This window comes from Pleurodeles waltl, chromosome 7 (assembly GCF_031143425.1).
Source record: "Pleurodeles waltl isolate 20211129_DDA chromosome 7, aPleWal1.hap1.20221129, whole genome shotgun sequence".
Classification (NCBI taxonomy): domain Eukaryota; kingdom Metazoa; phylum Chordata; class Amphibia; order Caudata; family Salamandridae; genus Pleurodeles; species Pleurodeles waltl.
The window spans coordinates 912,928,258-912,951,143 of NC_090446.1; the positions used below are offsets into that span (position 1 = coordinate 912,928,258).

At 46.0% G+C, this 22,886-nt stretch overlaps 1 protein-coding gene across 4 annotated transcripts in view; it reads left to right on the plus strand.

Moving 5' to 3' along the window:
- Positions 1–22,886, plus strand: part of LOC138245722 (cationic amino acid transporter 2-like) — a 187,186-nt gene that overhangs the window by 17,704 nt on the left and 146,596 nt on the right. The window contains exon 1 of one of the 4 annotated variants that reach the window (XM_069199578.1): positions 7,070–7,283. The exons of the other annotated variants lie outside the window; for them this stretch is intronic. The gene's annotated coding sequence lies outside the window, so the exon portion shown is untranslated. Of the gene's footprint in view, positions 1–7,069; positions 7,284–22,886 lie in introns of those variants that run through there. 4 annotated transcript variants of the gene reach the window in all.

Genomic DNA, 22,886 nt, shown 5'->3' on the forward strand with positions numbered 1-22,886 from the left:
CTAGAGAAATTAAAACTGCATTATGCTAAAGCCAAAGAAAAACAAAGCTTAATAATATAAAATTATAGTTAAGTGGAAATTTAATTGAGAACATAACGTTTTAAACTTTAAAAAACACTGAAATACACCACTTATAGTTATCTCAAGTAACTAAATCTCATGCCTTACAGTAACTATTGCTCACACCTCTGCCATGCACAGTTTTGTCATCAATGATGTAATTTCAAATGTTACAGTGATGTTATTAATGATGTTATAAAACATGTTATGAGTAACGTAATATAGGGCTAACTGGCTGTGCATGTTGAGATGAAATTCTCCTCTAACCATAACATTATGCTAACCTTTGTTTTTTTTCTGTGAATTTCTAGGTTTTTTTTTAACACAAAGCAATATTTTATTACTCTACGTAAAGCAGCCTCCACCAGGCCCTGTGTCCAACCCCGTGCAAGCAACCAACCCTTCGCCATGCACGGCCTTCTGGCATGTGCAGATCATGCGCATGCCCAGCGTGCAGTTGGTCTTGCAGGTCGAGACCACACTCAGGCCGACTTGCAGATTTTGTCCAAGAATCACAATGCCAAAATATAAAAAGTTAGCCTATTGGCTTTCTCAAGGAGTGAGCAATGAGCATATCAATATTTATTAAGCAGATCAATCATCTTTGTCCAACGATCACCAATTTTTTAAAACTAATGCTTATTTCAGTAATTTACACAATGCAATGTTTATTAATATTAATTAATATAAACATCTTTAATAAAGTTTCACAAAAAACATGTCTGTGAGTCTTTCTTTTAACATATTACTGCATGGGTGAAAAATGGAAAAGTAAGTAGTCAGAGACATATTATTTTTTTAATAACACTAACATGTCTCTGAGTCTTTCTTTTAACATTTTTCTGCCCAGAAACTGCAATCATAAAAACATCACTAGAGGGCCTTGCATTCCAGTTGAGCTCCAGCTAGGAGAGTTAAAAAACAAGTATGGGAAGTTCTCCTTGGGTCATGGATTTTAATGTTCCTGGAGGACTGCTACACTCCTTCGCCACAAGGGACACCCTTTTTTTATATTTATTGGGGAGGCGAGTGCAAAGTTCCCCTTCCTGAGAATTTTTATATATATTGGAAACCTGGGTGTAAAGTCTCCCTTCCAGAGACTTTACAGCTTGGGGAGCCTGTCCTCCCAAAACCAGTAGTGCCACGATGGGCACCCACAAGGCACAATGTTGGGGTCTACGGGGGAGACCTAGGACTCCCATGGATCACCTGGCTCCCCTCATGAGCCCATCCTGAGTACATTGGGAACCAGTATTGCTCCTGCCCAGAGGTAACAGGTATTTTAATGGCTCCCACCAGTCTGCTGGGCTCTTCTGGTTGCAGGGATCTATAGGGCTTGTAGGTTCATCAAGAACCCTAGGTACCCAGAGCCTATAAATGAGCTGCACCTGGAATGGGTTTTAATTGTATACCAGGTATACTTCTTACACTCTGTCTCACATTTGGAAGGAAAAAATGTGGAGAAAGACGAGGGCCATAACACATGTTCTTCTATTCTATGTTCCCCCAGGTCTCCTGATAAAAATCGTTCCTCACTTGTGTGGGTAGGCCTAGTGTCCACGACAGGAAATGCAACATGGACACATCACATTTTTACATTGAAATCGGAAGTGTTTTTTGGAAAGTGCCTAGCTGTGGATTTTGGCCTCTATCTCAGTCACACCTATGAAAATCGAGCAAACCTGTGCATTTTTAAAAACCAGACACCTAGAGAAATCCAGGATGGGGTGACCTGTGGGGCTCTCACCAGGTTCTGTTACTCAGAATCCTTTGCAAACCTCAAAATGTGGCAAAAAAAACCACTTTTTCCTCAAATTTCGGTGATGGAAAGTTCTGAAATCTGAGGGGAGCCACAAACTACCTTCCACCCAGCATTCCCCCAAGTCTCCCAATACAAATGGCACCTCACTTGTGTGGGTAGGCCTAGTGCCCATGACAGGAAATGCCCCAAAACACAACGTGGACACATCACATTTTTCTAATGAAAACTAACCTGTTTTTTGCAAAGTGCCATCTGTGGATTTTGGCCTCTAGCTCAGCCGGTACCTAGGGAAACCTAGAAAACCTATACATTTTTTAGAACTAGACACCTACGGGAATTCAGCATGGGGTGGCTTGTTGGGCTCTAACCAGGTTCTGACAACCAGAATCCTTTGCAAACCTCAAAATCTGTCTAAAAAAACACTTTGCCCTCACATTTCGGTGCTGCAGAGTTCTGGAATCTGGGAGGAGCCACAAACCTCCTTCCACACAGCATTTCTCCAAGTCTCCCGATAAAAATGGTACCTCATTTGTGTTGGTAGGCCTAGTGACCTCGACATGAAACGCCACAAAACGCAACATGGACACATCAAATATTTACATTGAAAACTGACATGTTTTTTGGAAAGTGCGTAGTTGTGGGTTTTGACCTCGAGCTCAGCCGGCACCTAGGAAAACCTACCAAACCAGTGCTTTTTTCAAAACTAGACACATAGGGGAACCCAGGATGGGGTAACTTGTGGTGCTCTCACTAGCTTCTGTTACCAGAATCCTTTGCAAACCACAAAATGTGGCAAAAAAACACTTTTTGCTCACATTTCGGTGATGGAAAGTGATAGAATCTGAGAGGAGCCACAAATTTCCTTCCACCCAGCATTCCCTCACATATTTCAATAAAAATGGTACCTCGCTTGTGTGGGTAGGCCTAGTGCCTGCGACAGAGAGGGGTCCAAAACCCAACATGGACACATCAAAATTATTTATTACAAAACCACCTGATTTTGCAAGAGGGGCACCTGCGTTTTTGGTCCTGGGCTTATCAGCCATCTAGGGAAACCTACCAAACCAAGACATTTCTGAAAACTAGACCCCTGAGGGAAGCAAGGGAGGTGTGGCTTGTGTGGATCCCCCAGTGTTTTCTTACCCAGAATCCTCAGCACACCTCAAATTTAGCTTAAAAAAATCCCATTTTCCTCACATTTCTGGATGGGATCACCACACCGGCACAAATTTCCTACCACCCTTCGTACCCCTCGGTCTCCCGATAAAAATGATACCTCAGTTGTGTAGGTGGGCCAAGTGCCTGTGACAGGGAAGGGCCAAAAACACAACATGGACACATCAAAATTATTTATTACAAAACCACCTGTTTTTGCAAGAGGGGCACCTGCGTTTTTGGTCCAGGGCTTATCAGCCATCGAGGGAAACCTACCAAACCCAGACATTTCTGAAAACTAGACCCCTGAGGGAGGCAAGGGAGGTGTGTCTTGTGTGGATCCCCCAGTGTTTTCTTACCCAGAATCCTCAGCACACCTCAAATTTAGCTAAACAAAATCACATCTTCCTCACATTTCTGTATGGGATCACCATGCCGGCACAAATTTCCTACCACCCATCTTACCCCTAGGTCTCCCGATAAAAATGATACCTCAGTTGTGTAGGTGGGCCAAGTGCCTGTGACAGGGAAGGGACAAAAACATGTTGAAATTAAGAGGGATCCAAAGCGGGTCCAAAAGGTCAGTTTGGAAAAAAACGTTTTTAGGATGAGAAGTGGTGCAGAATTTTTATCGGTATAGATGCAACTATGCTGGGTGGTAGGAATTTTGTGGATTCCAGAAGGTTCCATCACAAAAATGTAAGGAAAATGTGTGATTTCAAGCAAAGTTGGAGATTTGCAGGGCATTGTGGGTAAGAAAATGGTGTGGGGTGCATGTGAAGCACACCACCCTGGACTCGCCCAGGTATTTCGTTTTCAGATGTGTCTAGGTATGGTAGATTTGTCTAGGTGGCAGCGTCCCAAAGTCCAAAAAGTGCAGCTGGTCACCCTTCCAAGTGGGACGATATTGAGAGTTAGCCAAGCTGTCTCTGCCCAAATGTAAAATCAAAGTCCAATATAATCAAATGTCTTCTTGCTTGCCATTGAGGTAAGATCCTTTAGTTTGTAGGAGGGGCTAGAAGACTGTCACCCACTTCCCTGGTGTCTAGCTGGCTTTCTGCCCCACTTGGGGCAGATGGACCTTACAAAAATAGGCTGATCTGCCCACAAGGGGGTGCAGAAATGGCCAACAGTAATGTGCCCCCATGGAGAGCGACTCTTGCCCAAGTGGATGCGCCCCCAAACAAAACACACACACACACCAGTCCCTGGTGCCTAAGTGGTTTCTACCCCGCTTGGGAGCAGATGGGCCTAATAGAAATAGGCCGATCTGCCCCCAAAGGGGACAGAAATGGTGTAAAAAATATGCCCACATGGGGAACTGCCCTTGTCCAAGGGGCCGCTCCCCTCATGTAAAATATATATTTTTTTTAAATCCCTGGTGTCTAGTGGATTCTGCCCCCTTTGGTGGTAGATTAGCCTAATAAAAGTAGGCCAATCTGCATCCAAAGGGGACAGAAATGGCCTAATATAATATGCCCCCCCCCGGAGCGATCCTTGCCTAACCTTGCCTAAAGAGTCACTCCAATGATTTAAATTATTTAAAAAAAATCCCTAGTGTCAAGTGGTTTCTGCCCCCCTTGGACGCAGATTGGCCTAATACAAAATAGGCCGATCTGCCACCAGGGGTGCAGAAATGGCCTAAAATAATATTCCCCCCCAAGGGGGGCGACCCTTACCTAAGGGGACGCTCCTCTTCTGTAAAACAAAATATATATAAATATATCCCTGGTGTCTAGTGGTTTCTGCCACCCTTGGGAGCAGATAGGCCTAATTAAAATAGGCAGACCTGCAGAAATGGCCTAAAAATAAATGTCCCCCTTGGGGAGCAACCCTTGCCCAAGGGGCCTTTCCCCTAATTTGAGTCCCTGATGTCTAGTGGACATTCCTGCAGCACGATCGCTATGCAATCGTGCTGCAGGAATGCTCAGAGAGACATGAAAGGAAAGGAAATGCCTTTCCTTTCCTTTCATGGCTATCTGACCTGCCCCCCCTCCCCTGTCCGAGGAGAAACAAATCAGTTTCTCCTTGGATCGTGAAGGGGGCGATCTCTGATGAGGTCAGCGTGCAAATCCCGCACTGATGTCATCAGATGTCACCGGAGTGGGTTCGGGGTAGCAGTGGAAATGCTTCCCCTGGCATCTCTGACTGGGGGGTGTGGGTGGTCGGCAGAGGGGAAGCTCTAGCGCTACCCCCGTGGGCCAGGTGCAGGACGAGATGGTTATGTCCTCGGCACAGCAGTGCTGCAGTCGAGGACTTAACCAGCTCGCCCACGGCACTCAAGTGGTTAATGACTGCCACAATATTTTCTCTCATGTTGTGGCCAGCCAATCAGAGTGCACCAAGAAATAAAGCCTCCTAAGCCAATTGAAACACTCTAATTTTTTAAGTTGGGTTCGAGAGACTCTCACAAGAGTTCCTCAAACCAAACTGTCCAGGTATGCAAATATTTTTGATCCTTAATTTCTCAAAAAATAGTCACTGGATTTACACAGATTGATAAAAAGCACACTTTCTGTTTCTAGCTTCCTGCCAAATTTGGTGTAATTCCATTCAGTTGTTTTTTCTATGGTGTCTAAAAAAGAGTATCTTTACAGAACGTTTTGCGAAGATTGGTGAAATGGCACCAAAGTTATAAGCAAACAAAAAATGATTTTCCTATGGAAGCATGGTCCTAATTATAACTACCTAGTGGCGCCTCGTAATAAAATATGTTTTGGCTCTGGGAAAGAGGGTCTCTGGGCCCAATTTTGGCTCTGGGGAAGGGGCAATCGCCCCAAGGATGGCAGCCCATAGTGGCTTGGGGAAGGAGGCCATGAGTCTTGTCCCCTTAAAATATACATTTTGACCCTAGGGATAGGATCTTTGGGCCACCTTGTGGCTTGGGAGAGGGCCACTCTCTCCGGTCCCCTTTACAAATATCATTTGGCCATAGGGGATGAGGTCCCCAGGGCCACTATTGGCACAAGGGAGGGGGATAAGTGCCTACCTCCCCTTAATTAATAAAATAAAGGCCCTAGTGATGGGGCCCCCTGGGCCCTTAGTTCCTCGTGGGATGCACATCACCCTTATTAGTCAACAAAGGCTCCAGGTGATGGGGTGGCCTGGGGCACAAAGTGGCTCTGATCAGGGGCTTGTGCCCCCAACACTTAAAAAAGAAACAAAGGCCTCAGTGGATGGGTCTCTGTGGCCTGAAGTGGCTTGAGAAGTGGGGCTGCGCCAGTGGGCTGGGCGCAAGGTCTGGCACAGTTAATTAAACCGCATATTACATCAATCATGACACATTCTGTAACATCATTGATAATATCACTACAACATTTGAAATGACATCATTGATGACAACACTGTGTATGGCGGGCATGAGTTATAGTTACATTAGGACATTAGTTATAGCTTTCACTGAAATATACACACACACAAACATATATGTATGCGTGGTAAAAACATTTGTGGTAAAGGAATGTGTGATCAAGGCATCTGCATAGAAAAGACTGTGTGGAAAAGGCCTGTGGTAAAGCTATAGTTTGTATTGTCATACAACCGGTAAAACATTTATATCTAACCTGCAGAAAGTGGTTGTTTAAAAATCATCGTGTTTAATGAGATGTATAAAATCAGATATTGACTCTAATGGAGACAGGGCGGAATTCCTGGAAATGGAATCACGTAACAAAGGTATTGCCAGACTCCTCAAACAATGTATTATTTTGTATTTAGAATAACTCGCGCTTTCAATAGGCCAAAACAGGGCTTTTTGAGGAGGTACAAAGAGTGTGCCTCTTACGTGAGTGCCAAAACTAATCGAAACTGCTCTGCTCAAGCATGACTGACTATCCTGCCCTGTAAATATTCTAAAGTGATCTTGTGAGGATTTCCTCATAGTTTAATGATGTGTAAGTGGTCTTTTGAGGTAGCCTAAAATACTGTTTCCACCATGTTGTGCGTATTTTTGAAGCCTCCTGTACTTTACCACTGTTCAAGATCCTGAACAAAAGGCTCTTAAGCAGGAGATTATGGGATTTTAAACAGAAATGAGAAGGTCTGAATGCCTTTAACTAACACAGGCATTTGAAATGTAGCAAGTGCTGTGAAAATATGCCATGTATTTACCCCCTGATCGGAATTTAAAGTCAGCAGCAAAACGCAAGGAGAGGGCGAGAGCACGACGGGACTCTGAGAATACTGAATATTGTAGAGGCCAGAGGAGGGGATGGAGAACTGCTTTGTGCAATAGATTTCTAGATTGTTTCTTAGCGCTGCCGCTGACGGGAGGAGTCTGACGGCCACAACTGCTTCGGTCTGAGAGGTAAGGGTGTCCCCTCTCTGTGCACGTTCAGCGACAAAAGCCTTTTATTTAGCGTTGTTGGAGGTGGCGGTCCTGCTAGGAGGACGGCATGGTCCAGTATAGCCTGCTTTCCACCAAAATGAGGGGTAAATGCGGAGGGCAGCCTGCACTGTACCTGCCAGAGAGAATAAAGTGTACATCACACTCCTGCGAGTGACGGTCGCCTGCAGGCTGCAGTGCACCTCTGTGAGATGTAAGGGTGTCAGACAGCCTGCGCTGCTCTTGTCTGAGAGCTCCACAGCAGCTCTGAGAGGTGAGGGCTCCCAGTAACCTGCTCTGCACCTGTCTGAGAGCTGAAGGCTGGGTCAGAGGAGCAAGGGTGTCAAGCAGCCTGCTCTGCTCTTATCTGAGAGCTCAACTGCAGGTCTGATAGGTGCTCAGCACCTCCGTGAGAGCTTTATGTGTAGGTCTGAGAGGTGAGTGTTTCAACAACCTACTCAGTATCATTCTGAAAAGTGAGGATGTCTGTGAGGATGCATAATGCCATTTTTGAGTATCGCCTGTGAGAGCGCATGCTCTGTATGCACCTTTGCTTGTGAGAGATAGCGTATACAAGCAGGGGCTTGCAGCTCACCCATTGTTTACCTTTTGTTGGTTTCATTGTCACTGTTATTTGCTACCTTCTAATTGGCCAGAATGTGCAGGCTTCACTTCCTCTTCTTTTGGCTGGAGCATGGACCAAGTACTGATTGCTTCAGCTTGACTGCTGTCCCTCCTCTGATTGCGCCGTAACTGAGATATTACTTTTATTTTTTCTTCTTCTCGTCGTCTTGGTTCAAGCTCTTGACATTGGTAGCTATCTTTTACTAAACCACACACAATTCAAAGAATAATTTTTCTAAGGTGAAATGGATGTTTTGAGGCAACAGAATTTATCTGCTTTTATAGCAAAGGTCTTCAAACTGGGGGGCGGGCCCCCTAAGGGGGTCCTCAAGTGATCCCAGAGGGTATGAGGGGGCGCCAGGCTCTGGCCAAAAGAAGCATTATGCAGATAACAGTGCTTTGAAGCAGGAAAACCTTTACTGCATTATTCAAAAGGTAGCAGATCTTAACTGCATTGTTATAAGTATTGTAAATAAGTATAGACATATTTAAGCATTGCCAACTTAATAGAATAATTGTGAAAAATTATTTGGGGGACGCCCGATGATTTTTTTCCCCCCTCTGGGGGGAGTGGCATTGAAAAGTTTGAAAAACACTGTTTTATAGTGTCAACAGATTCTATCTACTTCTAAATGTATTTTGGCTAAGACATAGATGCAATTGCTATCTTTATGTCATAGGAATTTTTGCAAAATGTCTTTTTTTAACTGATTTGCTCAGACTGACAAGGGTGTTGTGCAGAAACCTAACAAACATTGGCGAAGCCAAAAGCCCTCACCTTTGGAGCTATTAGCGTTCTCAGTGCCTTTTGTTCCTGCTGTACAGCATGGGCATTGCCGACTTTAGCAATGGTTTCTAGCCATGCTGTTTAGTAGTGTGGCTGGTGTGCAGCATGGCTAAAAATAATTTTAAAAAAGGACTAAGATGAATCCAGCACTTATGCACTTTAAAAAGAAAAAAAAGCACCTTAGCCCTGGCTGCATCAAAGTGCTTTTTAAAATTAGTTTTAGCCACACTGCAAAGCATTCGCATTGCTGTACAACCCGGCTACAAAATATTGCCAAATTCAAAAGCTCTCAGAGTCAAGACCTATTGGCTTTGCGAGTTCTTGTTCTGAGAGTTGAAGGTGTGCCACAGCCTGTTCTCTTTTTAAATTGCATCCATGATTCACAGTTTATCTGCACCAATGTGAAAGTTGCTGATGTGTGGCAGCTTGGATTACAACTGGGATAGAGCAGGGTTTTAAGTGGGATGAAAAAGGCGTGGGGACTGGGTTTGTCTAAACGGAGCCTGGCCAAAGAAGCATTACAGAATAATTTCCAAGAAGTGTGGCCTTTGTAATTAAGGAGACAGTTTACAACATTTAAGCCGAAATCATGTGCTTTACACAGGTGTTAGCTGACCAGTTTATGACAGCTTCTCTGCAAACCTTCTGTTGTGCATTCAAACTTATTACATAATAATGATTATATACCTAAAACAAGCCAGACCTGTTGCCTTTGCCAATATTTGTTAGCAGTATCAGATGAATGAGGAGCAATAATGATATTGTTGGGAGTAATTAGAGCTAAAACATTTCCAATTCTGAAAATATGAGACTATGAATTAAACATTTGAGGCCTGTGGAAGAAGTAGTGGTCTTGAGAACATCTGGGTCACTCTGCCCTCCGCTGCACATCACTTTCCTCTGCAGCCTCTCAGTGACACGCTTACACCCTTTTTCTAGCCAAGGCTTTCTGAAATCCTCCATCTCCACATTTCACACCTCACCTTTTTCCTTTTCCGCACCCTCTTTTCTCTCTCCTTGTATCTCCTTCACTTCACCATCCCCCAACACACATAACTCATCCACGTTCACCTGCCAGGTCTGCATTTTCTTTTACTTTCACCCAGTCAATATTTCAACGTTTTTTGCCTCCTTCACACACTTTTGAATATAATCGCATTATGCCAATGTTGAGCTCTGCGTATGTGCAAAGGACTGGATGAACATTCACTCAGAGCACCGCCGGGCACTGTGGGAACTTCACATAGCCTTGAGTCTCAACTCTATAGCTCTCAATCCTAGTCCTTATAAACACCCACCTACAAATGGAACTCACAAACTCCTACAAGCAGTGCTTAATTTCAGCTGGTGTTATCCAGTGTTCAGCACCAGCACTTTTTTGTTAACATCAGAACTTCTGAAGGCTGGCACTTGGTGGCATTGTGTGAATAAGTTTGTGATGAGCACAACAACGGTTGTTTAATAATTCCATATACATTAAAATGGCCAAAATCTGATTCCCCCGGGCTATAAAATTAGCTTGGGTGGCAGATATTAGTCCTTTGTAATGTATATTAAAGGACTGAACTGCCACACTTGCAGCATTGTGACATATATTAGCTATGTTGGTACTTTCATTGGTAGAATTGGGGAGGCAATGGGTGGTGCTAGCTGCAGTGGCCCACTACAATGGCCCTGGCACTTTTTTATTTTTGTATTTTACAAATTAAACACTGCAGCTGCCTGATGGCTAGCTGTTGCATCAAGGCTATCTTTCTCTGGTTAACAAATGCAACCCTTGGTTGCTGAAGGATGATGGTATTTGTGGTGGCTTTCAGTTGAGAAGATGGTTATACTTAGAGGACATCATTTTGAGTTATTCTACACAAATAATTCTCATTGCCGAGTATCTCGGTAGGTTGTCAACAATGTCTTTTGTCGGTGTTGGTCGAGATCGAACAATATCTAGAGAGATTAAATTGTTTTATTAGTGTGAGTAGTTCCTTATGTGGGACATAGGATAAATAACAAGATTGTGTTTATGTGCACTGATGCCTTTGTTGTTGCTACAGGGCTGTGACTGTGCATTCATTGGCATTGATGGCCTTCTTTGTGTGGTTGCACGCGGACACCACCTGCTTTATGGATTATGATTCTGGTTTTGTTTTTTGAATGGAGATAAAGCTGACATGTTAATGTTAGAGACATATAGATATTGAATTACAATGCTACAGATTAGTATATATAGAAAAGAAAGCAGATGGCAGTAGGGAAATGTAGGAGGCTGGCCTGGCTTGTAGTGAGTACCAAGGGGTACTTACACCTTGCACCAGTTCCAGGTATCCCTTATTAGTGTAGAGTGGTGTCTAGCAGCTTAGGCTGATAGAAAATGGTAGCTTAGCAGAGCAGCTTAGGCTGAACTAGGAGACGAGTGAAGCTCCTACAGTACCACTAGTGTCACTTGCACAATATCATAAGAAAACACAATACACAGATATACTAAAAATAAAGGTACTTTATTTTTACGACAATATGCCAAAGTATCTCAGTGAGTACCCTCAGTATGAGGATAGCAAATATACACAAGATATATGTACACAATACCAAAATATGCAGTAATAGCAATAGAAAACAGTGCAAACAATGTATAGTCACAATAGAATGCAATGGGGGCACATAGGGATAGGGGCAACACAAACCATATACTCTAGAAGTGGAATGCGAACCACGAATGGACCCCAAACCTATCTGACCTTGTAGAGGGTCGCTGGGACTGTAAGAAAACAGTGAGGGTTAGAAAAATAGCCCACCCCAAGACCCTGAAAAGTGGGTGCAAAGTGCACCTAAGTTCCCCAGAGAGCACAGAAGTTGTGATAGGGGAATTCTGCAAGAAAGACCAACACCAGCAATGCAACAACGATGGATTTCCAGATGAGAGTACCTGTGGAACAAGGAGACCAAGTCCAAAAGTCACGATCAAGTCGGGAGTGGGCAGATGCCCAGGAAATGCCAGCTGTGGGTGCAAAGAAGCTGCCACTGGATGATAGAAGCTGAGGATTCTGCAAGAACGACAAGGGCTAGAAACTTCCCCTTTGGAGGACGGATGTCCCACGTCATGAAGAGTCGTGCAGAGGTGTTTTTGTGCAGAAAGATCGCAAACAAGCCTTGCTAGCTGCAAAGCTCGTGATTAGGGTTTTTGGATGCTGCTGTGGCCCAAAAGGGACCAGGATGTCGCCAATTGCGTGAGGGGACAGAGGGGACGTCCAGCAAGACAAAGAGCCCACTCAAAAGCAAGCAGCACCTACAGAAGTGTCAGAACAGGCACTACAAAGTGGAGTGAATCGGTGCTCACTTGAAGTTGCACAAGAGAGTCCCACGACGCCGGAGGACAACTCAGGAGGTTGTGCAATGCAGGTTAGAGTGCCGGGGACCCAGACTTGGCTGTGCACAAAGGATTTCCTCGGAAAGTGCACAGGAGCCGGAGTAGCTGCAAAACATGTGGTTCCCAGCAATGCAGTCTAGCGTGGGGAGGCAAGGACTTACCTCCACCAAACTTGGACTGAAGAGTCACTGGACTGTGGGAGTCACTTGGACAGAGTTGCTGAGTTCAAGGGACCTCGCTCGTCGTGCTGAGAGGAGACTCAGAGGACCAGTGAAGCAGTTCTTTGGTGCCTGCGGTTGCAGGGGGAAGATTCCGTCGACCCACTGGAGATTTCTTCGGAGCTTCTAGTGCAGAGAGGAGGCAGACTACCCCCACAGCATGCACCACCAGGAAAACAGTCGAGAAGGCGGCAGGATCAGCGTTACAAGGTCGCAGTAATCGTCTTTGCTACTTTGTTGCAGTTTTGCAGGCTTCCAGCGCGGTCAGCAGTCGAGTCCTTGGCAGAAGGTGAAGAGAGAGATGCAGAGGAACTCTGATGAGCTCTTGCATTCGTTATCTAAAGAATTCCCCAAAGGAGAGACCCTAAATAGCCAGAAAAGGAGGTTTGGCTACCTAGGAGAGAGGATAGGCTAGCAACACCTGAAGGAGCCTATCAGAAGGAGTCTCTGACGTCACCTGCTGGCCCTGGCCACTCAGAGCAGTCCAGTGTGCCAGCAGCACCTCTGTTTCCAAGATGGCAGAGGTCTGGAGCACACTGGAGGAGCTCTGGGCACCTCCCAGGGGAGGTGCAGGTCAGGGGAGTGGTCACTCCCCTTTCCTTTGTCCAGTTTCGCGCCAGAGCAGGGCTGGGGGATCCCTGAACCGGTGTAGACTGGCTTATGCAGAAATGGGCACCATCTGTGCCCATGAAAGCATTTCCAGAGGCTGGGGGAGGCTACTCCTCCCCTGCCTTAACACCTTTTTCCAAAGGGAGAGGGTGTAACACCCTCTCTCTGAGGAAGTCCTTTGTTCTGCCTTCCTGGGCCAAGCCTGGCTGGACCCCAGGAGGGCAGAAACCTGTCTGAGGGGTTGGCAGCAGCAGCAGCTGCAGTGAAACCCCAGAAAAGGCAGTTTGGCAGTACCCGGGTCTGTGCTAGAGACCCGGGGAATCATGGGATTCTCTCCCCAATACCAGGATGGCATTCGGGGGGCAATTCCATGATCTTAGACATGTTACATGGCCATGTTCGGAGTTACCATTGTGAAGCTACACATAGGTAGTGACCTATGTGTAGTGCACGCGTGTAATGGTGTCCCCGCACTCACAAAGTCCGGGGAATTTGCCCTGAACAATGTGGGGGCACCTTGGCTAGTGCCAGGGTGCCCACACACTAAGTAACTTAGCACCTAACCTTTACCAGGTAAAGGTTAGACATATAGGTGACTTATAAGTTACTTAAGTGCAGTGGTAAATGGCTGTGAAATAACGTGGATGTTATTTCACTCAGGCTGCAGTGGCAGGCATGTGTAAGAATTGTCAGAGCTCCCTACGGGTGGCAAAAGAAATGCTGCAGCCCATAGGGATCTCCTGGAACCCCAATACCCTGGGTACCTCAGTACCATATACTAGGGAATTATAAGGGTGTTCCAGTATGCCAATGTAAATTGGTGAAATTGGTCACCAGCCTGTTAGTGACAATTTGGAAAGAAATTAGAGAGCATAACCACTGAGGTTCTGGTTAGCAGAGCCTCAGTGAGACAGTTAGTCATAACACAGGTAACACATACAGGGCACACTTATGAGCACTGGGGCCCTGGCTGGCAGGGTCCCATTGACACATACAACTAAAACAACATATATACAGTGAAATATGGGGGTAACATGCCAGGCAAGATGGTACTTTCCTACACAACCCCCCCCCAAACGAAGGACAATAAGACTAGCCATGACCTGATGAGTCTTCATTGTCTAAGTGGAAATATCTGGAGAGTCCATCTGCATTGGAGTGGGTACTCCCAGGTCTATGTTCCACTGTATAATCCATTCCCTGTAGGGATATGGACCACCTCAGCAATTTAGGATTTACACCTTTCATTTGTTTTAGCCAAAGTAGAGGTTTGTGGTCTGTCTGAACAATGAAGTGAGTGCCAAACAGGTATGGCCTCAACTTCTTCAGTGCCCAGACCACAGCAAAGGCCTCCCTCTCTATGGCAGACCAACGCTTTTCTCTAGGGGTCAACCTCCTGCTGATAAAAGCAACAGGTTGATCCTGGCCCTCAGAATTAAGTTGTGATAAGACTGCCCCTACCCCTAATTCAGATGCATCAGTTTGGACAATGAATTGTGTGGAGTAACAGGGGCTTTTCAGGACAGGTGCAGAGCACATGGCCTGCTTCAGCTCCTGAAAAGCTTTTTGACAGCTAGCTGTCCACAATACCTTTTTAGGCATTTTCTTAGATGTGAGGTCATTAAGAGGGGCTGCAATGGAGCCATAGTTCTTTATGAACCTCCTGTAATACCCAGTGAGGCCTAAAAAGGCTCTCACCTGGGTCTGAGTTGTAGGGGGAACCCAATCTATAATAGTTTGGATTTTCCCCTGAAGTGGTGCAATCTGTTCTCCACCTACCAGGTGTCCCAGATAAACCACTTTGCCCTGCCCTATCTGGCACTTTGAATCCTTGATAGTGAGGCCTGCCTTTTGCAGGGCCTCCAAAACCTTCCATAGGTGGACCAGGTGATCATCCCAACTGGAGCTAAAGACAGCTATATCATCTAGATATGCTGCACTAAAAACTTCCAGCCCTTGCAGGACTGTGTTCACCAACCTTTGAAAAGTGGCAGGTGCATTTTTCAATCCAGAAGGCATTACTGTGAATTGGTAATGGCCTCCAATGGTTGAAAATGCAGTTTTTGCTTTTGCATCCTCTGATAACTTGATCTGCCAATGCCCTGCAGTCTAATCAAAGGTGCTTAGATACTTGGCAGATGCCAGTTTATCTATGAGCTCATCTGCCCTGGGTATAGGGTGAGCATCAGTTTTAGTTACCTGGTTGAGACCTCTATAATCTACACAAAACCGCATTTCCTTCTTTCCATCTTTGGAATGAGGTTTTGGTACAAGTACCACAGGAGAGGCCCATGGACTTTCAGAGTGCTCAACCACTCCCAGTTCAAGCATCTTCTGCACTTCTTGTTTTATGCAGTCTCTGACATGGTCAGGCTGCCTATAGATCTTACTTTTGACAGGCAAGCTGTCTCCAGTATCTATAGTGTGCTCACACCAAGAAGTGGTGCCTGGCACAGTAGAGAAGAGTTCAGAAAACTGACCCAGGAGATTTATGCAGTGGTCTTTCTGCTCAGCAGTAAGACAATCTGCCAGTACTACACCTTCCACTAGAGCATCTTGTTCTGTGGAAGAGAAGAGATCAGGGAGAGGGTCACTCTCTTCTTCCTGTCCCTCATCTGTTGCCATGAGCAGGTTGAGATCAGCCCTGTCATAGTAGGGTTTCAGGCGATTGACATGGAGCACCCTAAGGGGACTCCTGGCAGTGCCTAAGTCAACTAAGTAGGTGACTTCACCCTTCTTTTCAACAATTATGTGGGGTCCACTCCATTTGTCTTGGAGTGCTCTTGGTGCCACAGGCTCCAAGACCCACACTTTCTGCCCTGGTTGGTACTGAACCAAAACAGCCTTCTGGTCATGCCATTGCTTTTGGAGCTCTTGGCTGGCCTGAAGGTTTTTACTGGCCTTTTTCATGTACTCAGCCATCCTAGATCTGAGGCCAAGTACATAGTCCACTATGTCTGGCTTTGGAGCTTTTAAAGGTTGTTCCCAACCCTCCTTAACAAGTGTTAGAGGACCTCTCACAGGGTGTCCAAATAGGAGTTCAAAGGGGCTGAAGCCCACTCCTTTTTGGGGTACCTCCCTGTAAGCAAAAAGGAGGCAAGGTAACAGTAAGATATCCCATCTCCTGCAGAGTTTTTCAGGGAGTCCCATTATCATACCTTTGAGAGTTTTGTTAAATCTCTCCACCAGTCCATTTGTTTTTGGATGATAGGGTGTGGTGAACTTGTATGGCACACCACATTCTTTCCACATGGCCTTTAAGTAAGCAGACATGAAATTGCTTCCCCTGTCTGATACCACCTCTTTTGGGAAGCCCACCCTGGAAAAGATTCCCAGGAGGGCCTTTGCCACTGCAGGAGCTGTAGTGGTCCTTAGAGGAATTGCTTCAGGATATCTGGTGGCATGGTCCACTACCACCAAGATAAACCTATTGCCTGAAGCAGTAGGAGGGTCAAGGGGGCCAACTATGTCAACCCCTACCCTTTCAAAGGGAACCCCAACCACAGGCAGTGGGATAAGGGGTGCCTTTGGAGTGCCACCTGTCTTGCCACTGGCTTGACAGGTTTCACAGGACTTACAAAATTCCTTTGTGTCCTCTGACATTCTAGGCCAATGAAACAAGGGGACAAGCCTGTCCCAAGTTTTCATTTGCCCCAAATGTCCAGCTAAGGGAATGTCGTGGGCTAGAGTTAGGAGGAAGTTTTTGTACTCCTGAGGAATCACCAATCTCCTGGCAGCTCCAGGTTTTGGATCCCTTGCTTCAGTGTACAAGAGGTTGTCCTCCCAGTAAACTCTGTGAGAGTCACTGACATCCCCATTTGCTTGTTTGACAGCTTGCTGCCCTAGACCCTCTAGTGAGGGACAGGTATGCTGTGCCACACTCAGCTCCTCCCTGGCAGGCCCCCCTTCACCCAAAAGCTCAGTAGTGTCTGTTTCTAGCTCCTCTGGTGTAGGTTCTGTACAGGGTGGAAATTCTTCTTCCTCAGAAGTTGAATCCACTGTAGAGGGAGGGATAGTAGGTAGTGATTTACCTTTACTAACCCTAGCTTTAGGGAGCACTTGGTCCATTCTTCCAAGATCCAAGTCACCCAGTCCTTTTTGCTTTTTGGCCTGAGCCCTGGTTAAAGCAAAAATATGCCCTGGAATGCCCAGCATTGCTGCATGAGCTTCCAACTCCACATCTGACCACGCTGATGTCTCTAAATCATTTCCTAGTAGACAGTCTACAGGTAAATCTGAGGCAACCACAACTTTCTTTGGACCAGTAACCCCCCCCCAGTTGAGATTTACAACAGCCATGGGGTGGCTAAGTGTGTTGTTATGAGCATCGGTTACTTAGTACTGGTGACCAAGTAGGTGTTGTTCAGGGTGGATCAGTTTCTCTATTACCATTGTAACACTGGCACCTGTGTCCCTGTAGGCCTGAACCTCAACACCATTTATTAGGGGTAGTTGCTTGTACTTATCCATGTTAAGGGGACAAGCAACCAAGGTGGCTAAATCAATACCCCCCGCAGAGACTAACACAGCCTCTGTGGTCTCCCTAATCAGACCAACCCCAACTAAGTTACCAAAATTGAGCCCAGCTACTCCCTTAGATTGGCTATTAGTAGGTTTGCTCCCACCACCACTGCTATTACTAGGGGCACTAGGTGTAGCAGCAGGGGTTGTAGTGGTAGGAGGCTTAGTGCTTTTCTTTGGACAACTGGAATCTGTTGTCCAATGGCCTTTTATTTTACATAAATAGCACCATGGTTTCTTTTCTTTGTTTTGATTTGAAGAGGATTTGGGCCCACCACCCCCACCAGAGTGTTTTTGTGGGCCTGATGAAGACTCATTTTTAGATTTGTCCCCACCCTTGTCAGAAGACTTACCATCCTTCTTCTTGCCATCCTTGTCACCCCCTGTATGAACTTTTCTGTTCACCCTTGTTCTGACCCATTTGTCTGCCTTCTTTCCCAATTCTTGGGGAGAGGTCAGATCAGAGTCTACCAGGTACTGGTGTAACAAATCAGACACACAATTGTTAAGAATATGCTCTCTCAGGATTAAGTTATACAGGCTTTCATAGTCAGAAACTTTACTGCCATGTAACCACCCCTCCAAGGCCTTCACTGAATGGTCAACAAAGTCTACCCAGTCTTGTGAAGACTCCTTTTTGGTTTCTCTGAACTTCATCCTGTACTGTTCAGTGGTTAAGCCATAACCATCCAGGCATGCATTCTTAAGAACTGTAAAATTATTGGCATCACTTTCCTTAACAGTAAGGAGCCTATACTTACCCTTTCCACTGAAAGATAGCCATAGGATAGCAGCCCACTGCCTTTGAGGGACCTCTTGAACAACACAGGCCCTCTCAAGTGCAGCAAACCACTTGTTAATGTCATCCCCCTCCTTGTAAGGGGGAACTATCTTGTGGAGATTCCTAGAATCATGCTCTTTTGCAGGATGACTATTTGAAATACGGCTGCTGCCACCATGGGGTCCTAACCCCAACCTCTGTCTTTTTTTTTAAATCAAAGGACTGCCTATCTAAATCCAGCTGTTGCTTCTTGAGCTTCAGCCTGGATTCCTCCACTCTCAATCTATTGAGCTCCCTTTCTAACATTCTGTCATCAGGGTGGGTGGGAGGGACATGCCTTGAAACAGAAGTATGATGAGAATGAACAGAGGGAGACATGTCCCAAACAGATGGCACTCTAACATTCTGGCCTAAAGAAGTAACACTTCTACTATGATGAGAAGCAACACTATTACTGTGATGTGAATTCACATCAGTACCAGCTATGCTAGGTGGCAAGATTCCCTCCCAAATCTTTTGCAAGGGGTGCCCCAGGATCAGATTGGGAACCATCAGCTAATTTCTCACCAGAAGTGCCAACTAAGGTCTTATCTTGTTCAATGAGCATATTAACTAACAGTTGTCTTGAGGGATTCTTCCCTACCCCTAAACCTCTATCTATGCAGAGACTCCTTGCTTCCTTCCAGCTAAGGTTGTCATAAGCTATGCTGGCCAGATCAAGAGTTTGGCCTGTACCAGACATGATAGAAAAGGTTTAAGGGACAGAAAAAGAAAGAAAAAGTTTTCAGAACTTTTTAAAGGACAGAAAAAAACTTGTAAAAGTTTTAAAGAACTTTTTGAAAGTTTAGAAGTACTTTTCAGCACTTAGCAAAGAAGTGAGAGAAGAAAAGCAAAACTTTTTGGTTAAGTGTATATACACTGAACTTGTTTTGTATATTTTTCTCTTATGAAAAGTACAATATGACAAAGTGGTAAGTAGTTGCAAAGTACTTATCCCACCGCTGCACAACCAATGTAGGAGGCTGGCCTGGCTTGTAGTGAGTACCAAGGGGTACTTACACCTTGCACCAGGTCCAGGTATCCGTTATTAGTGTAGAGTGGTGTCTAGCAGCTTAGGCTGATAGAAAATGGTAGCTTAGCAGAGCAGCTTAGGCTGAACTAGGAGACGAGTGAAGCTCCTACAGTACCATTAGTGTCACTTGCACAATATCATGAGAAAACACAATACACAGATATACTAAAAATAAAGGTACTTTATTTTTATGACAATATGCCAAAGTATCTCAGTGAGTACCCTCAGTATGAGGATAGCAAATATACACAATATATATGTACACAATACCAAAATATGCAGTAATAGCAATAGAAAACAGTGCAAACAATGTATAATCACAATAGAATGCAATGGGGGCACATAGGGATAGGGGCAACACAAACCATATACTCTAGAAGTGGAATGCGAACCACGAATAGACCCCAAACCTCTGTGACCTTGTAGAGGGTCACTGGGACTGTAAGAAAACAGTTAGGGTTAGAAAAATAGCCCACCCCAAGACCCTGAAAAGTGGGTGCAAAGTGCACCTAAGTTCCCCAGAGAGCACAGAAGTCGTGATAGGGGAATTCTGCAAGAAAGACCAACACCAGCAATGCAACAACGATGGATTTCCAGACGAGAGTACCTGTGGAACAAGGAGACCAAGTCCAAAAGTCACGATCAAGTCGGGAGTGGGCAGATGCCCAGGAAATGCCAGCTGTGGGTGCAAAGAAGCTGCCACTGGATGGTAGAAGCTGAGGATTCTGCAAGAACGACAATGGCTAGAAACTTCCCCTTTGGAGGATGGATGTCCCACGTCGTGAAGAGTCGTGCAAAGGTGATTTCGTGCAGAAAGGCCACAAACAAGCCTTGCTAGCTGCAAAGCTTGCGGTTAGGGTTTTTGGATGCTGCTGTGGCCCAGGAAGGACCAGGATGTTGCCAATTGCGTGAAGGGACAGAGGGGGCATCCAGCAAGACAAAGAGCCCACTCAGAAGCAAGCAGCACCTGCAGAAGTGCCGGAATAGGCACTACAAAGTGGAGTGAATTGGTGCTCACCCGAAGTTGCACAAGAGAGTCCCACGACGCCGGAGGACAACTCAGGAGGTTGTGCAATGCAGGTTAGAGTGCTGGGGACCCAGACTTGGCTGTGCACAAAGGATTTCCTCGGAAAGTGCACAGGAGCCGGAGTAGCTGCAAAACACACGGTTCCCAGCAATGCAGTCTAGCGTGGGGAGGCAAGGACTTACCTCCACCAAACTTGGACTGAAGAGTCACTGGACTGTGGGAGTCACTTGGACAGAGTTGCTGAGTTCAAGGGACCTCGCTCGTTGTGCTGAGAGGAGACCCAGAGGACCAGTGAAGCAGTTCTTTGGTGCCTGCGGTTGCAGGGGGAAGATTCCGTCGACCCACTGGAGATTTCTTCGGAGCTTCTAGTGCAGAGAGGAGGCAGACTACCCCCACAGCATGCACCACCAGGAAAACAGTCGAGAAGGCGGCAGGATCGGCGTTACAAGGTCGCAGTAGTCGTCTTTGCTACTTTGTTGCAGTTTTGCAGGCTTCCAACGCGGTCAGCAGTCGATTCCTTGGCAGAAGGTGAAGAGAGAGATGCAGAGGAACTCTGATGAGCTCTTGCATTCATTATCTAAAGAATTCCCCAAAGCAGAGACCCTAAATAGTCAGAAAAGGAGGTTTGGCTACCTAGGAGAGAGGATAGGCTAGCAACACCTGAAGGAGCCTATCAGAAGGAGTCTCTGACGTCACCTGCTGGCCCTGGCCACTCAGATCAGTCCAGTGTGCCAGCAGCACCTCTGTTTCCAAGATGGCAGAGGTCTGGAGCACACTGGAGGAGCTCTGGGCACCTCCCAGGGGAGGTGCAGGTCAGGGGAGTGGTCACTCCCCTTTCCTTTGTCCAGTTTCGCGCCAGAGCAGGGCTGGGGGATCCCTGAACCGGTGTAGACTGGCTTATGCAAGAAATGGGCACCATCTGCCCATGAAAGCATTTCCAGAGGCTGGGGGAGGCTACTCCTCCCCTGCCTTAACACCTTTTTCCAAAGGGAGAGGGTGTAACACCCTCTCTCTGAGGAAGTCCTTTGTTCTGCCTTCCTGGGCCAAGCCTGGCTGGACCCCAGGAGGGCAGAAACCTGTCTGAGGGGTTGGCAGCAGCAGCAGCTGCAGTGAAACCCCAGAAAAGGCAGTTTGGCAGTACCCGGGTCTGTGCTAGAGACCCGGGGAATCATGGGATTGTCTCCCCAATACCAGGATGGCATTCGGGGGGCAATTCCATGATCTTAGACATGTTACATGGCCATGTTCGGAGTTACCATTGTGAAGCTACACATAGGTAGTGACCTATGTGTAGTGCACGCGTGTAAGGGTGTCCCCGCACTCACAAAGTCCGGGGAATTTGCCCTGAACAATGTGGGGGCACCTTGGCTAGTGCCAGGGTGCCCACACACTAAGTAACTTACCACCTAACCTTTACCAGGTAAAGGTTAGACATATAGGTAACTTATAAGTTACTTAAGTGCAGTGGTAAATGGCTGTGAAATAACGTGGACGTTATTTCACTCAGGCTGCAGTGGCAGGCCTGTGTAAGAATTGTCAGAGCTCCCTACGGGTGGCAAAAGAAATGCTGCAGCCCATAGGGATCTCCTGGAACCCCAATACCCTGGGTACCTCAGTACCATATACTAGGGAATTATAAGGGTGTTCCAGTATGCCAATGTAAATTGGTTAAATTGGTCACTAGCCTGTTAGTGACAATTTGGAAAGAAATGAGAGAGCATAACCACTGAGGTTCTGGTTAGCAGAGCCTCAGTGAGACAGTTAGTCATAACACAGGTAACACATACAGGGCACACTTATGAGCACTGGGGCCCTGGCTGGCAGGGTCCCAGTGACAGATACAACTAAAACAACATATATACAGTGAAATATGGGGGTAACATGCCAGGCAAGATGGTACTTTCCTACAGAAAATTAGAAATGTCCTGTATTGTTACTTACCGGTGAACGTAACTAAGAGAAAAAAGTTTGGATGAACATGGACACTAATATCTTATACGCCCCAGTCTCAGTGATTTCTCCTAGGAGAGCACATTGAGTGAATGGGGATTGACACCCTACAATTTCCCACCATGAATATGACTTCATGTACAGATGGGTTAAATATTAACTATACATACTGCGGGTGAAGATGACCCCATTCAGTCTCTGGGTGAAATGCTGTAAGGAAATGATGGGGACTGAGTACTGGAATTCAGCGATTTCCCCAGTAACTCCTCATTTCTCTGTGGAGCCCAAGGGTCCCACTTGTAATCCCTGGTAACTCCACTCCCTGGAGTTACCATGACCCCAGTATTTGTGTCTCCTGCGAATGGAGTTACTACCACATTTAACTGACCCTCATAATTAGGCTCAATGACTGGGAATCCTTTCTAGTGAACCCTTTGTTGTCTTTTCATAGGCTTAAGTTTGTGAATTGCCTTTGTTTAATCTTCCTTACATTAATTTAGCGATCTTTCACAATAAACAGTTTACATAGATTATAGTGAAGGCTCTCCCAATTCAGGGGAGCCGCGAATATGGGGCAAGCCGTGGTCCACCTCAAGGGCTGCGCAAAAGCAGCCGTGGCCCTGGGGTATGTTTTC